The following is a 13,219-nucleotide window of genomic DNA, read 5'->3' as shown; positions in this document are numbered from 1 at the left end:
GCCTCTGAAGAGGGAAACTGTGTCAAAAGTAAGGAATCTGTAAATAGACTTCTATTGGCATTGACATGCAGATCCATAACATGAATCTCAGTAGCTGCTCAGTGGTGTGAAGCTAGTTGCCCAGCAATATGCAACATGAAGCAAGTAGAAGGAAACTCTAAAAAACCATTTTGCTTCAATGGGAAATTAGTCAGGTCATAAGAATCAATGCTGATGCTAGCAATACTAATCTTAGGAGAAATGCCACAGAAACTTCAATAAGCATCAAGAACATTCTGGGTTTCTGTCTCACTGTGGAGAGACATCAGTGCTGCAACAAAACCCACCTGATCTTGAGGGGATCCAACAGAGGATGCCATTGACCTTGCCTAAATCCAGCTCACTTTAGCTATAAAAGCTCAGAGGCACCAAGGCAAGTGGTTTCAGTAAGCAGATGGGTGTATTTACATGCACTTTGTCTGTGTTCTTCCAGACAAGATGCAAAGTTACAGTATGCATTAAGCATTTCAGATGTATTCAGGGAAGAACAAAAACCAGACTGTTAGCAACCTGAACTTACAAGGGGAAAAAAGTCAAAAATTCTTTTGACTTAACTGAAACCAGGATTTAAATAAACCCCTTACTGATTTCCACCCGTGTATAGAAAACCCTCATTTGCCCAATTGTAAATGCACTGCCTTTTTCAACAAAGCTCCCTTTGAATTCTTTGAATCATGATTTGGCCATACAGTTTTGCTAATTTGGGTGATTCCCATTTTAACTCCCTGAATTATTCCTTTGAACTTCACCTGTCTGTCTTTATTAGACATAATTGGCAAGTGCACAATAAACAGGATGCATAAAAGCTGATGCTTAAATTCAGCAGTCCGTAATTAGATTAAGCTACATCCTACTCTGAAAAAAAAATTATTAGGTAGCAGTCTGCATAATTTTCCTGAAATTTCTGTGTGGGCTATACTATTACATAAAATGCAGTAATATCTGAGCATGTAAAGTCTGCCACCTGTAGCTGATTGGGAAGTGGTTTCCCTTTTCCCCTTTTTGTTTCTCCTCTTTGCCTTCTTCTTCTTCTCTTTGCTTTTTTAATTTCCACTTTTTTCATTCTTTCAACTTATATTTCATCTTCAAGCTGTATTAGTATAATGATGGATTGACAACAAGCAGACATAATTTCATACTACAGTTATGAAATGAAATCATTTTGATGGTATGTTGTGATGGTGCTCTAATATGCTAAAGCATACCTCTTATATAAGAAAAGATTAAAGAAGATAGGCTGTGTCCATTTTAAAATCTAGTATTTATTACTAAGACTCTAAAGAAACACAATTGAAGCCACAATGCTAAGTAGATTTTTATATCTAGAATAAATAATGAGCATATTTCTCATTTTGATCCTGATTCTTAACCACAGAATGTAGAATTTAGCCACAGAATGTAGAATTTAGAGACTGAGGCTAAATTGAGGTGAGGGAGTTGAAAAGGTAGGAAAAAGGCAGAGGAAACTAAGTCTTTATGTTCACATCAGTCTGTGTATTTTCAGTATTTTCATTGTTCCTCTTAAGTTTTTAGACATATGTGGCAAATACATAAGACTTAATCCTCCTTTTTTTTTGGTCTTTACATCAACACTGCCTAAATTTTGCTGATCCTTCCTAAATATGTTTCTCAGCTTTGGGTTTTCTTATTGGCTTCCAGCACTACACCACATCACAAGGCTCTGATCACCTCCCATCTCCTTGCTGCGGCCACCCCTTCCCTCGACACAAGCTGCCTTGCCTCAGCACTGCATTAAAGATCTCTCTCTGGGTCTGTTGAGCATGCAGCCCCTGTCTTTGATTCCCTCCACATGCTTTCTCCTCTGTATATCAAATGTGAGCTGCTTGTCTTCACTTCCAAGGATTTTTATGGTCTATTCCCGCTGTCGTCTCATTGTGACAGACTGAACTACCACATAGGTGGAAAACCTGCCAAGCAGCTGGCTCCAATTAGCCACCTATCTTTTTAAGAGCTGGTGGGAGCAAGGGGAGATCTAAGTGCTGTATAATCAGACCCAGCTCTTTCTGAGAAACTCTCCTATGGTGAAGAAAGGTAGATGTCAAAGGCATATCAAAGAGAAAACAACTGAGGGAAAGGAGGAAGGATGAAAGGCTATGCCTTAGTGAAGAAATTAAAAAAAAAGAAAAAAAGAAGGAACTGTGATTGGAGACCCAGCAATCCTGCAACAGAGTGCAATGCAATGCAGCAATGAGCCCCAGATGGAAGTCCCTGAGAGCTGTCTGCCACAGCTCTCCTCTCATGGCAGGGCTGAGCCTGTGTTCTGAAGGAGCTGGCAGTGTGTGTCTGTCCTCAGCAATGGGTGTGACGCTGCTGGGGACAGTCGTGCACACGCCTGCCTGGCAGGCTGCAAACCTGCTGCATCTGTGAGACAGTTCCAATGACAGGCTATGGACAGTGAATGGGTGCCTCTGAGGGACACAATGCACAAACAAATCCTTGCCCTGGGGTCACAAAGACTGAACACCTGGCATGAGTGCACACTTTCATCTTCCAGAGCAACATACACAGGGTGAAATGGGCTCCTGAGTGACTGTGCTCAGGAGCACCTTCTTTTTATATAAAGAGAAAATTCCTTTTCTCTCATCGTGACAACCTTCATAAAGAAATTGCAAATGTGCTTAAGGACAATCCTTGGTTGGGATCTTTACCTTTAAAAAGGCCACAAAGCCTTAGTTTAGTCAAACTACGTTATCAAGGTTTTTTTATCAGAATATAATAGTAATTTGGGATTTATGGCTTAACATCCTGCCCTTTCACTCTGCAAGGGTTCTCAAGGATGCCTGTAATCAAAGTTACCTCTCTCTGTAAGTACTTGTAATAAATCTTCTATCTCGCTTGGTAGATGTTTCATTCTCTTGCCCCTTGTGTTCGGTATTTAATTATCTTTTGTTGTTAAAGGACATGAATAAAGACAAAGCAGAAAGCAGGTCTCACTGCATCCTTCCATGGTAAAGCCTGTTTCTCCCAGGTTGGTTAAAGTTATTCAAATTCTTCTAACATTTCTTTTATCTTTTTAGCACAGGGGGACGTTAACTATTGCTATTTTGCTTTTGGACAAGGGGAAGAAAGAGCATAAAGGTTCCTGTTCTAGGCTGGACTTAAAATTTTAGCAAATTAATCCTCATTGCTATAAGGGTGAATTTTTCCACTGATCTTGGCACATGCACTTTCTTCAGCCAACAGTGTTGAAGCCTTCAAATATTGCCAGGTTCCTGGGTCTCTCAGCCCCTTACCTGTACTCCCAAATATGAAATAAATTTTACTATGTTCATTTTATAGGCTGGAGGACATCTTCTGCTTTACAAAGAAAATGAAAACTCCCTTTTTATGAGGAGTGACACATAAAGGATGAGGGATAACAAGTACAAGTTACTCCTAGGGAGATTCCAAATAGACACATTAAAATTTTTCACAATGAGAACAAATCAGTTGTTGGAAAAATCTCCTCAGGAAATAGGTAGATTCCCCAACAGTGGACACATTTAAGTTTCACCTGGACAGGTTGCTTGGCCACCTTGTCTAGACTGTGCTTTTGACAAGAAAAGTTGGACCACATACTCATTAAGTTCCCTTCCAACCTGGTATTCTATGATTCTGTTATTTTATGATTTTCATATTCAGGTGGGAGTTCAGGACCACATAGCTGTCCTTCCTTCCCTGCTTCCTGGCCATGGAATTGCCTGAAATTCCAGATTTTTCCCAGATCCCTGGTTGTGTCTTTAACTTTACACAGATGTCCTTAAGTCTTTATTCAGTTGAGGATACCACAGAACACATGGGCTTTTGTGTGAAGTCCTAACTGCCCAGACTCCTTCAATTACCCTTCCTAGAGATGGTTTCCAAAGTCCTTGACCACAGTTACATAAATGTACATGGCTGCATCAAACTAACTTTGATATACATGGTTTTTGAATACTGAGCCAAGTAGAGAAGTTTGGATAAACAAAGGTTTTCAAAAATAATTTTCTTCAACCAGTATTTAAAATGTTCTTAGAAAAAACCTCTTTTCTTCTAAGTGAAGGAGTTTAACCTTCAGTCTAATTTTTAAAATGTCATGGGTGTTTTATGTAGGAAGCTAACAATGACCAGTATTACAAAAGTCAAGTGGCTTCATTTTAAAACATTGCTTTAATTTCTAGACCTCTCTTACTATGAAAAGAAATGCCGTGTGTAAAAAATATAAGGCTGCTCATCTATCACTACCCTGATATACTATCAAGAATGTCTCTTTAACCTTAATTGTTCTTCACTGAAGCATTCAATTTCCTGCTCTCTGTTCTTGCAACGCCTCTGTCTTCACTCAAAAACGGAGTTCTTTTTAACATTGAAATTGCCTGAAATGCTGTTGCAAAACAGATGATTATAAAGTTTTCAAACCTCAATGGAAAGTCAATATATTTTGCCTGAGAGCAGAGTTCTCTGTTTTTAATTTTTTCAAACAGAAATTCTTAGCAGCTTTATCAAATATTGACAAAGTGCTATATTTATTATTTATATAATGGATTTAATAAATGAAACATAGATCATACTTAATCATGATGTCGAAAAATGGCAAGAGCTGAAAAACTCATATTTGGTGAATTATTTGACCTTTGTAATTAGAGAAGGAAGCACAACACAGGTGTCTTCCTGTAGTCAGAAATAATACTCCTGAGAAAGTATCTACATTGCAAGTTAAAATGTGTTTCCACTCAAAAGCAGTTCAAGTAAAGTGGAAACACAACTTCACAGCACAATCCTTATTCAGACTGTAGTTTGGTATTTATAATCACTAGCACATCAAATGTCCTGTTGTGTTTGATGCTGGTATAGACAATATAATTGGCCTCTGCAGGATTTGGCTAACAGGGGAGAGAAAAACTAAATGCACTGCTTAACACATTACCTGTCAGGTTATGGTACTGATGATTATCTTTGTGAGGATCAAAGTGAAAACCATCAGAAAATGAAAGAGCAGAAATGTCACTGTCTGCTTAAAAATGAGGAGCTATCAGCAATTAGCAGGGCTGTTTTTCTTCTGCCCTTTCTTAGCTCATTTTTTACTCTTTCACAACCACCAAGAAGCTGTGAACTTCCTACCAGCCTCAGATGATCTTTATTTTGGGTGGTGCTTACATGGCCTTATGTCTTAGTTATAAAAACTCAACATTTCTTTTGATAAGCAAAATACCTATGTACTTCCACTGAATTTTAAAGTAAAAATAGTATTTTGGATATCTAACTGCATTTTGACTAGTTTTTTTCAGAGATTCTACATACCTCTGATCCCACCTGTTCCCTCTGAAAGCATTGGCTTCCAGACTTAAGCTATTGACTGTTTGGGTAAGGAGCCCTGAATGTCTTAGCGGCCATTTATAGTAGTTTCCTATGTATCAACATCTGAGGAAGAGCAGCTCTTTTTCCTCCTTATCTGCCCTCCTAATGATTTTGTAAATCTTTCCCTCCTCTGTCCTCAGACATCCCTCTTCAAACTCTAACATGTTTAACCCTTCTACACAAAACATCTGGTCCCTCTCCTCAGCCACTCCTCAGTGCCCTTTCTAACATCTGTCCTCTCACAGATGTGGAAACTGAAGCTGTCCAAAGTAAAAGTGAACAACTGATTTAATCCTCAGTTCTTAACTATTGATGTAATCTTCCATACAGAACCTGGTAGTTTAAATTATGGATTTGCTTCTGTGTGACTGGTGTAATACATTATGTTAGTGATTAAACCACTTAAATTTGTGCTTTGAAAAGATTAATTTTTAAAAGGCTGCATTATCCTTTGATGAGAAAGGTGCCCTAGAGGCTGAACACAAGGAAACTCAGGATAGCTGCACCTATCCCTGGCCTGGGAACTTGGGAGCTGAGCTGCAAACCTGACATAGATGTCTACAGAGCTCTGTAACACCTAAGAGGATATGGATGCCTCAAAATGGAATTCACAATATTTAGCATGCTGACACTTCAACAGAAGCAGGTACCAATGTAGAAAGGTGCAGTCTCACCAGGATTTGGGCCAATATCTTGGTTCAACAAATGGGAACGTTTCAGGGAGTCTGCTTTTTCAGTCTCTATGCCCTGGTCTCGCTGGTGGAACACAGAGCAAAACAGCTGAGACTTGCAAAGAGAGGGCACCAGATGCTGAGTCTGTTCCTGCTGCCACTGCACACAAGGCTTCCCTATGAATGCTGCTAGATGCAGAGTAGTGTGACAGAAAGGAGTTTATTCCTCCTGTTTGCTTGGTAATAAAAAGTGTAAGTAGCATGCCAAACATCCCCCTGCTCCTTCTGGAGTTGCAGAGCCTTTAATCATTCGCAACATCTCACAGATCACTTTTCCCTCCTCCTCTCTCTTAAGTGTCTTGAAAGCCTTGTCATGAGCAGTATGGAAAATGAGGCATAGATTAGATTAAATGTTTCCATCTGGAGCAAACATAGCTGTAAATTAGTGGACTCAAAGAAAGTAGTTAAATGCACATAAAAATAAAGCTCTCCTGAAACACAGCTCTGCTAATGACATGACATTTAGTTATGTGTTCATAGACAGACTCTAACCAGTGTCAGTAGTGCATCATTTGGCTTTGCTGGGAAGTGTGAAATACCTTCTTACAAAAGGTATAAGTTACCAAAGGGCAACAGTTCTTTTCAATGTGTTTAAATGCTGTTATTAATTTCAAAGCTTTGGAATAGTAAGTATCTGACATTTTATAGTGGACTTGCATGTGACATATGAACCATTGCATATTTAGATAACCTGCATGGTTTAAAAAATGTTAGTATGCTAAGTGTTAGACTCATAGCACTGCCCTAAAAAAATCTCAAAAAACTAGTATTTTCTGGTTTTCAAAATTATTAATTTACTTATTTTTTTTAGTTTACAAAGAAACTCACATGCACAAAATGACACAGAAAAGGTTTGCTTGAGCTGGGGACAAGGACAAATCCCTGAAGAATACCTAACAAAGTCATAGGTTATGAACATGACTTGCCAGATACTCTTCATTATTTTCAGTCTCAGTAAGCAAGGTGTTATGATTCATTATCTTTCTCACAGCTAAGAGTACTTGATAATAATTCTGTGTCCGGTTTATCTCGGCTGTTTGAGGGGCCCGGAGGTGGCCCGGAGGTGGCCTTGACGCAGCCCGGGTATCAAAGAACGAGAAGAGGCTTCAGTTCTTCTTTCTGGTTTTATGTTTATTAATTGTTTATCTAAAAGATGTTCTTTCAGCCACCAGAGATCTGCTCAGCAGTCAGCCATGGGCACACTGTCTCTGCCCTCCGGGGCAGGCACCTATCTTTATACCCTTTGCTACGTGTACAATATTTATCATTTTTCCCCAATACCATCTATTGTTATAACTCGGTGTACTCTTAGTAATAACCAATAGAAAGGTGCCACCGTGGCCAAAGAAGATGGAGGAGAGGAGGAAGAAGGAGGAGGACAGGACACACCCCAATTCCTCCATCTTACTCCTCTAAACCCCCTGTACATAAATCCTAAACCTTGTTTCTCACCCTCTAATTAACCAATCCCTTCACCATTCACCCGGTGAAGCCCTCTTATCTTCATAAAGGTGTCGTCTCCCGTGTAGGGTCAAAGTCCAGCCACCAGACACTTCTGGCAACATTCCAGGACTCCCGAGCCCCCTAAGCTGGTCTCGGAGGCTCAGCATCTCAGGACTGAGATATTGAGATCCGACATCTCCCCCTTCTGTTTGCCCCAAGAAAACCTCTTTTACAATCCGATTCATGGCATCTGGGACGACATGGATGAGGACTAGGAAAATTATTACAATATAAAATCCTAAACTATTAAAACATAAAATCCTACCCTTAAAATTCTTCTCCAAATGGGAGAAATGTCAAAGAAATCTGCCCTTAAAATTCCTCTCCAAATGGGAGAAGTGTCAAAGAAATCTACCAGCTGATCAATATATGATCCTTTGTCAGTTTTCCCTATAATAGATAAATTTACCCCATTGCTTATTGCAATTCAAGATCCCAAGGAGAAAACCTCCCAGTGTCTTTCGTTCTTATACAGAAATATTCAAGACCCCAAAGAGAAAAAACCCCCCCAGAGTCTTTCGTTTCTCTTGTTTCTCTTCTGAGTTGTCCTTTGCAGTCTGAGTCCCGACTTTTGTCTGAGTATTCGTTTCTTCTTATATCTTGTTGAGGAAAATCGCTGGATAGTTGCAGACTTGTTACGAAATGATGTTGTAGCTCTGCTGAACCGATCTGGCATGTCGTGCACTCAGGGGTTACCTAGTTTTTGATTCAACTGACAATAGGGTTAGAAAACACACAAGCCTCCCCAGGAGGGGAGAGGCTTAGGACCCCGAGGGTTTTTACCAAAGGCACCAAGTCTGGAGAGGGCCCCTCCTCGCCTGAGACGTCACCGGGGGTCTGGCCCGCCCCCGCCCGCGCTCGGCGCATGCGTGCTTTCCGAGCCGCCCTGTGTCTCTCCCGAGGTAATTTTTTTTTTCTCTCCCTTTTTCTTCCGCCTCTGAATTTTCCCCCTTCGGTCTGCCCCTGACTGTCTCCTCCTCCTCCGACGCTGTGTGTGTGTGTGGCCCTTCGTCAGTGTGTGTGCGGCCGTCCCGCCGGCACCCGCGCCCACCGCGACTCGCTCCGGGTTTTTTTTGCGTCACAACCGCGCGCCTCCCGCGTCTCACGCAGCTTTTCTGGGATTGCGCAATTTCCCTAATTTCGCTGCATGGGTCAGACGCCCCGGCTTTGGTTTGTGGCTTCTCCCCCCCGGGTTTTTTGCGAGTTTTGCCCGCCGTGCGCGTTTCTGCTGCCTTGCCGGCCCCCGGGGCCGCTGCACCCCCCGGCCCTGAGCTTAGCAAAGCCGTATCTGAACACGCGTCTTTTGTTTTTTCTTCAGCCGCGCTCCCCGCCTGCTCCGCCGCTGCCTGGCTGCCGCGAAAAAGCGCCTCCCCGATCCCTTTTTCTTCCCCCCCTGCTCTCCCCCCTCGGTCCTGAATCCTCCATGCTCTCTGGGCTTTCTGGACGCTTTTTGGGAGTTTCCCAGGGTTTCTGGGTTTTGGGACCGGGTATTTTAATAATATTTCTTGCTCTTTTTTTTCCAAGAGCATTTTTCACTCGGCCTTTTAAGGCCAGAGCTAATTTTTTCTTTCCTGGAGCCTTGCTCCCCCCTCTCTTTCAGAGAGTCCCCCCCCCGGACGTCTGGTGCGTCTCGGGGGTCTACCTTCCTGGCCTTTTAAGGCCAGAGCTAATTTTTTCCGGAGACTTGCATTGCTCCCCCCTCTTTTGAGGGCCCCCCCCCGGACGTCTGGTGCGTCTCGGGGGTTTTCCTCTCGGCCTTTTAAGGCCAGAGCTAATTAATTTTTTTTTTTTGTATGTTTGTGTCACACCTTATAAGGTGGACAAAATTTCCCGTTGTTCCTGGGAAGGTGTGCCTCCCATGTTCTTATTTTCAGGCTTTCTTACCAAATCTGTCGCCAGAGCAGTCTGGACGTCTCGATCTGTCCAGCAGATCACGAGAGGTGGACCCAGGGCGCCTTCTGGTTCCAGTCCGGGCTGTTCTGCTACGAATTCTCTTCGGCAGAAACTGAGAGATGGAATTCTCAGTGACTGCTGGTTCTTTGCAGTCTCTGCTGGCTTTTTTTCTTCTTCTCTCTCTTTTTCTTCAGGGCTTTGAAGGTGGTGGTGCCCCCCCGAAAGGTTGTGGTGGTCAGAGCTCACCCAGTGGAAGCCAAATGTCCGGTTTATCTTCCCCCGAAAGGTTGTGGTGGTTCGTGGTCCGTCCAGGGACGCCAAGTCTGGGTTTATCTCGGCTGTTTGAGGGGCCTGAAAAGGCTCTGGGTGGCCTTGGGACAGCCCGGGTATCGAAAGACGAGAAGAGGCTTCAGTTCTTCTTTCTGGTTTTATGTTTATTAATTGTTTATCTAAAAGATGTTCTTTCAGCCACCAGAGATCTGCTCAGCAGTCAGCCATGGGCACACTCTGTCTCCCTCCGGGGCAGGCACCTATCTTTATACCCTTTGCTACGTGTACAATATTTATCATTTTTCCCCAATACCATCTATTGTTATAACTCGGTGTACTCTTAGTAATAACCAATAGAAAGGTGCCACCGTGGCCAAAGAAGATGGAGGAGAGGAGGAAGAAGGAGGAGGACAGGACACACCCCAATTCCTCCATCTTACTCCTCTAAACCCCCCTGTACATAAATCCTAAACCTTGTTTCTCACCCTCTAATTAGCTAATCCCTTCACCATTCACCCAGTGAAGCCCTCTTATCTTCATAAAGGTGTCGTCTCCCGTGTAGGGTCAAAGTCCTGCCACCAGACACTTCTGGCAACATTCCAGGACTCCCGAGCCCCCTAAGCTGGTCTCGGAGGCTCAGCATCTCAGGACTGAGATATTGAGATCCGACAATTCTGTATAATTCTGTAGAGACATTATGCCTTATTCATTGCTTGAAAATGATTTCACAGCTTGTGAGGTGGGAGTCAAGTGGGGCTGAGAAATTCTAGGACAACAATTCTTGGACAGAGAACCAAAGAAAATTCAGAAGCAGCCTGCATCAGCCTAAGAAAGAGAGTATGTTCAATCAACTGGTGTATTCAGATACATTTCCCTGATGCTTATGTCTAGGATAGGAGTTGATTTGCTATGCTAGATTTGAGGAATTGTGTGTGTGCACTAAAGAAGTTCAGGGCTTGGTTCTTCTCCAAGGAAATGCAGAGATTTGGAGTAGAGTCAGTGGGCAGTGGAAATACAGCTTGTTGCCAGGACTCAGAGCAATACAGAAATCAGATACAGGTACCATGCACATTCAGAAGCCATATATTCATGGTGTTATTTATGATTCTGTGTGGGTTTGCTACTAATCCTAAAATCCCCTGGTTTTTGATATTAGTTTAAACTTTAGGGTGAAGTAGAAGCTGCAATTCTGAGTTCCATCCAAGGTGATGAGAGCAGATGGATATGTGCTATGACTGTAGAGAATTTTTGCCATTGCTCACTCTCGGCTCTTAACTGATCAGCTTGCAACCATTCCCTTCCACAAAGCACTGGCACTGACAACAAGCTATTAGCTCTCAGCACCTTGGGCACAAGGGGAAGGAGAGAAAAATATAGAAAAGCATTTTCAACAGACTAGGAGATAAAAGGCATTCAGGTTGGCTCTGTGCATATAGGTTTTCACTGGAAATCCTCAGTTTCACTTGTGATGTGTAGGGCATGCACAAACATGGAGCAAATCTCCTAAAAAGGCTGAAAATGGTATATAAGACATTTTTGTAGTAAATAATTGAAAGATAACACTTGAATAATTTTTTTTAAGCCTTTAATTGAGGCTTCATACTCTGATTTTTTCTGATGACAAGTCTGATTTTGGAAGGTCACAGTCCTTTCTGTTTTTGGCTGCTTTCATCTCTTCTGCCTCTCATAAATCACCCTCTCCTTTGTTGTGTCAGTGTAACTGTTTTTACAGTTTTTTCTTGGAAAAGTATGAGTCATATTATCTAGAGCTCATACCCTCTTCTGTTTTTAATCCTGTTTTTTTCACTGATCTGGTTTACAACAAACCCTTACAATGAACTGACTCCCATGATGAAAGATCAGGTTGCTTGTTACTGTTTAGCCTGACTAAACCTACTGCTGAACTAATGAATTTGTTGCTTTTTCCCTGCCTTAGCACTTGTGAAATCCAAATGACTGGTTCTGGGAGATAATCCAGCAAGAAAAACAACACTCCCAACAAACAGCTCAAAGCATTTCCTTTGATCCCTATTGTTTGGGATCTCAGTGGCTCATGGCAGGGTCAGCAAACGTGACGGCAGAGGTGGGGGCCAGCAGGTGGGCTGAGAGAGGAGGTGAGCCCCCTGTGCTCAGTCAGCTCACCTTTGGAGCTAAGCAGTTCCCACAGGGAGCTGGCATGGGTGGCATGTTGTGAGAACTGCCCTCAGTGAGGTTGAGTGAGTTGAGGAGTGGATAGGCAAAGTTGCTCCTGGAAAATGCACTTTGAGGTGCACCTTTGGTGTAAAGCCCAAATGGGATACTGCTGTGGGAATCATTATCTGTTCACGTTTCTGTTGGGTTAAGATGGCTCCTGGATGCTTCCTTTATGTGCAACAGCTGAAGGTCCCCGATTCAGGATTCCTTTTTTAGATATTTATTTAAGTCTTTATTTGGAAGAGAATATTTTTTTCCCTTTCATAATTTCAAAAGCTACATTAACAGCAATCCATATTGTATTGCTTCCTAAGAGCCTGACTTTGCCACCATAATCTACACAAATAATTTTAACCTGTTTAACAAGTCCCAGTGGGAATATCTTAGGAACTACATGGGCAGATAAGTAGAACATTCAGGGATTAAATTCTAAACTTCCTGCTAAACCATCAATTTTTCAGCACTTTCATTCTTTTAAGGTCATGTGGCACACTTTTCTGTCATGTATTTATTAGTACTAATCTCTGATTGTGTTTTCTGATTTAGTTTAATGGAAAATATTTTTGTGTTAAAAAGATGTCAAGCTGTTGTGAGTGTTGACAAGTTTTTTTTTTTTTCCCCTATCCTGTAAAGAAGAAGAAAAAAAAATTGAGGACACATTAATAATATTCATAGGCCCCTCTTTGTTATCTCACATATGAGGTAGAGCCAATATCTATTCTAAACAGATATAAGAGATATAAAGATGTGTAATTATTTAGATGCTCATAAATTTTATCTGTTGTAAACAACTAAGGATAGTTGGAACTTAGTAGTTTTGCTTTCAGTGGTTTCCCCCTGGAAGAGTTTTGATTGCTTGGATTAATGCTGCAAAACTGATTGTCTCATTCTGTCATGTTACCATTGAGTATTTGTCCTTGCTTCTGTAAAATAAAGGTATTTGTTTGATTTTTATGATTTTGAAACACCTTATGCCACATAGAGTCTTGTTCTGAAGGTTACTGCACGAATTCAAGTGTCCTTGCCAGAGATATAAGGAATCTGCTGTTATTGTTCCAGTGTTTCCACTAATTAAAAGTGGGCTCAGTTTGTCTTCCTGCATGTGTGATCAGCTGAGCTCTGTCTCCCAGGCCTTCCTAAAAATCTTAGACAAACAGCATTAATAATATGCATACATCAATTAATTTTCTTTGTTTTTCTGAGTATGTTGATGGGCATGGAGTAGACAATCCATCATGCTGCCTTCCAGATCT

Source organism: Zonotrichia leucophrys, chromosome 1 (genome assembly GCF_028769735.1).
Source record: "Zonotrichia leucophrys gambelii isolate GWCS_2022_RI chromosome 1, RI_Zleu_2.0, whole genome shotgun sequence".
NCBI lineage: Eukaryota > Metazoa > Chordata > Aves > Passeriformes > Passerellidae > Zonotrichia > Zonotrichia leucophrys.
Note: the sequence above shows the minus strand (reverse complement) of the source record.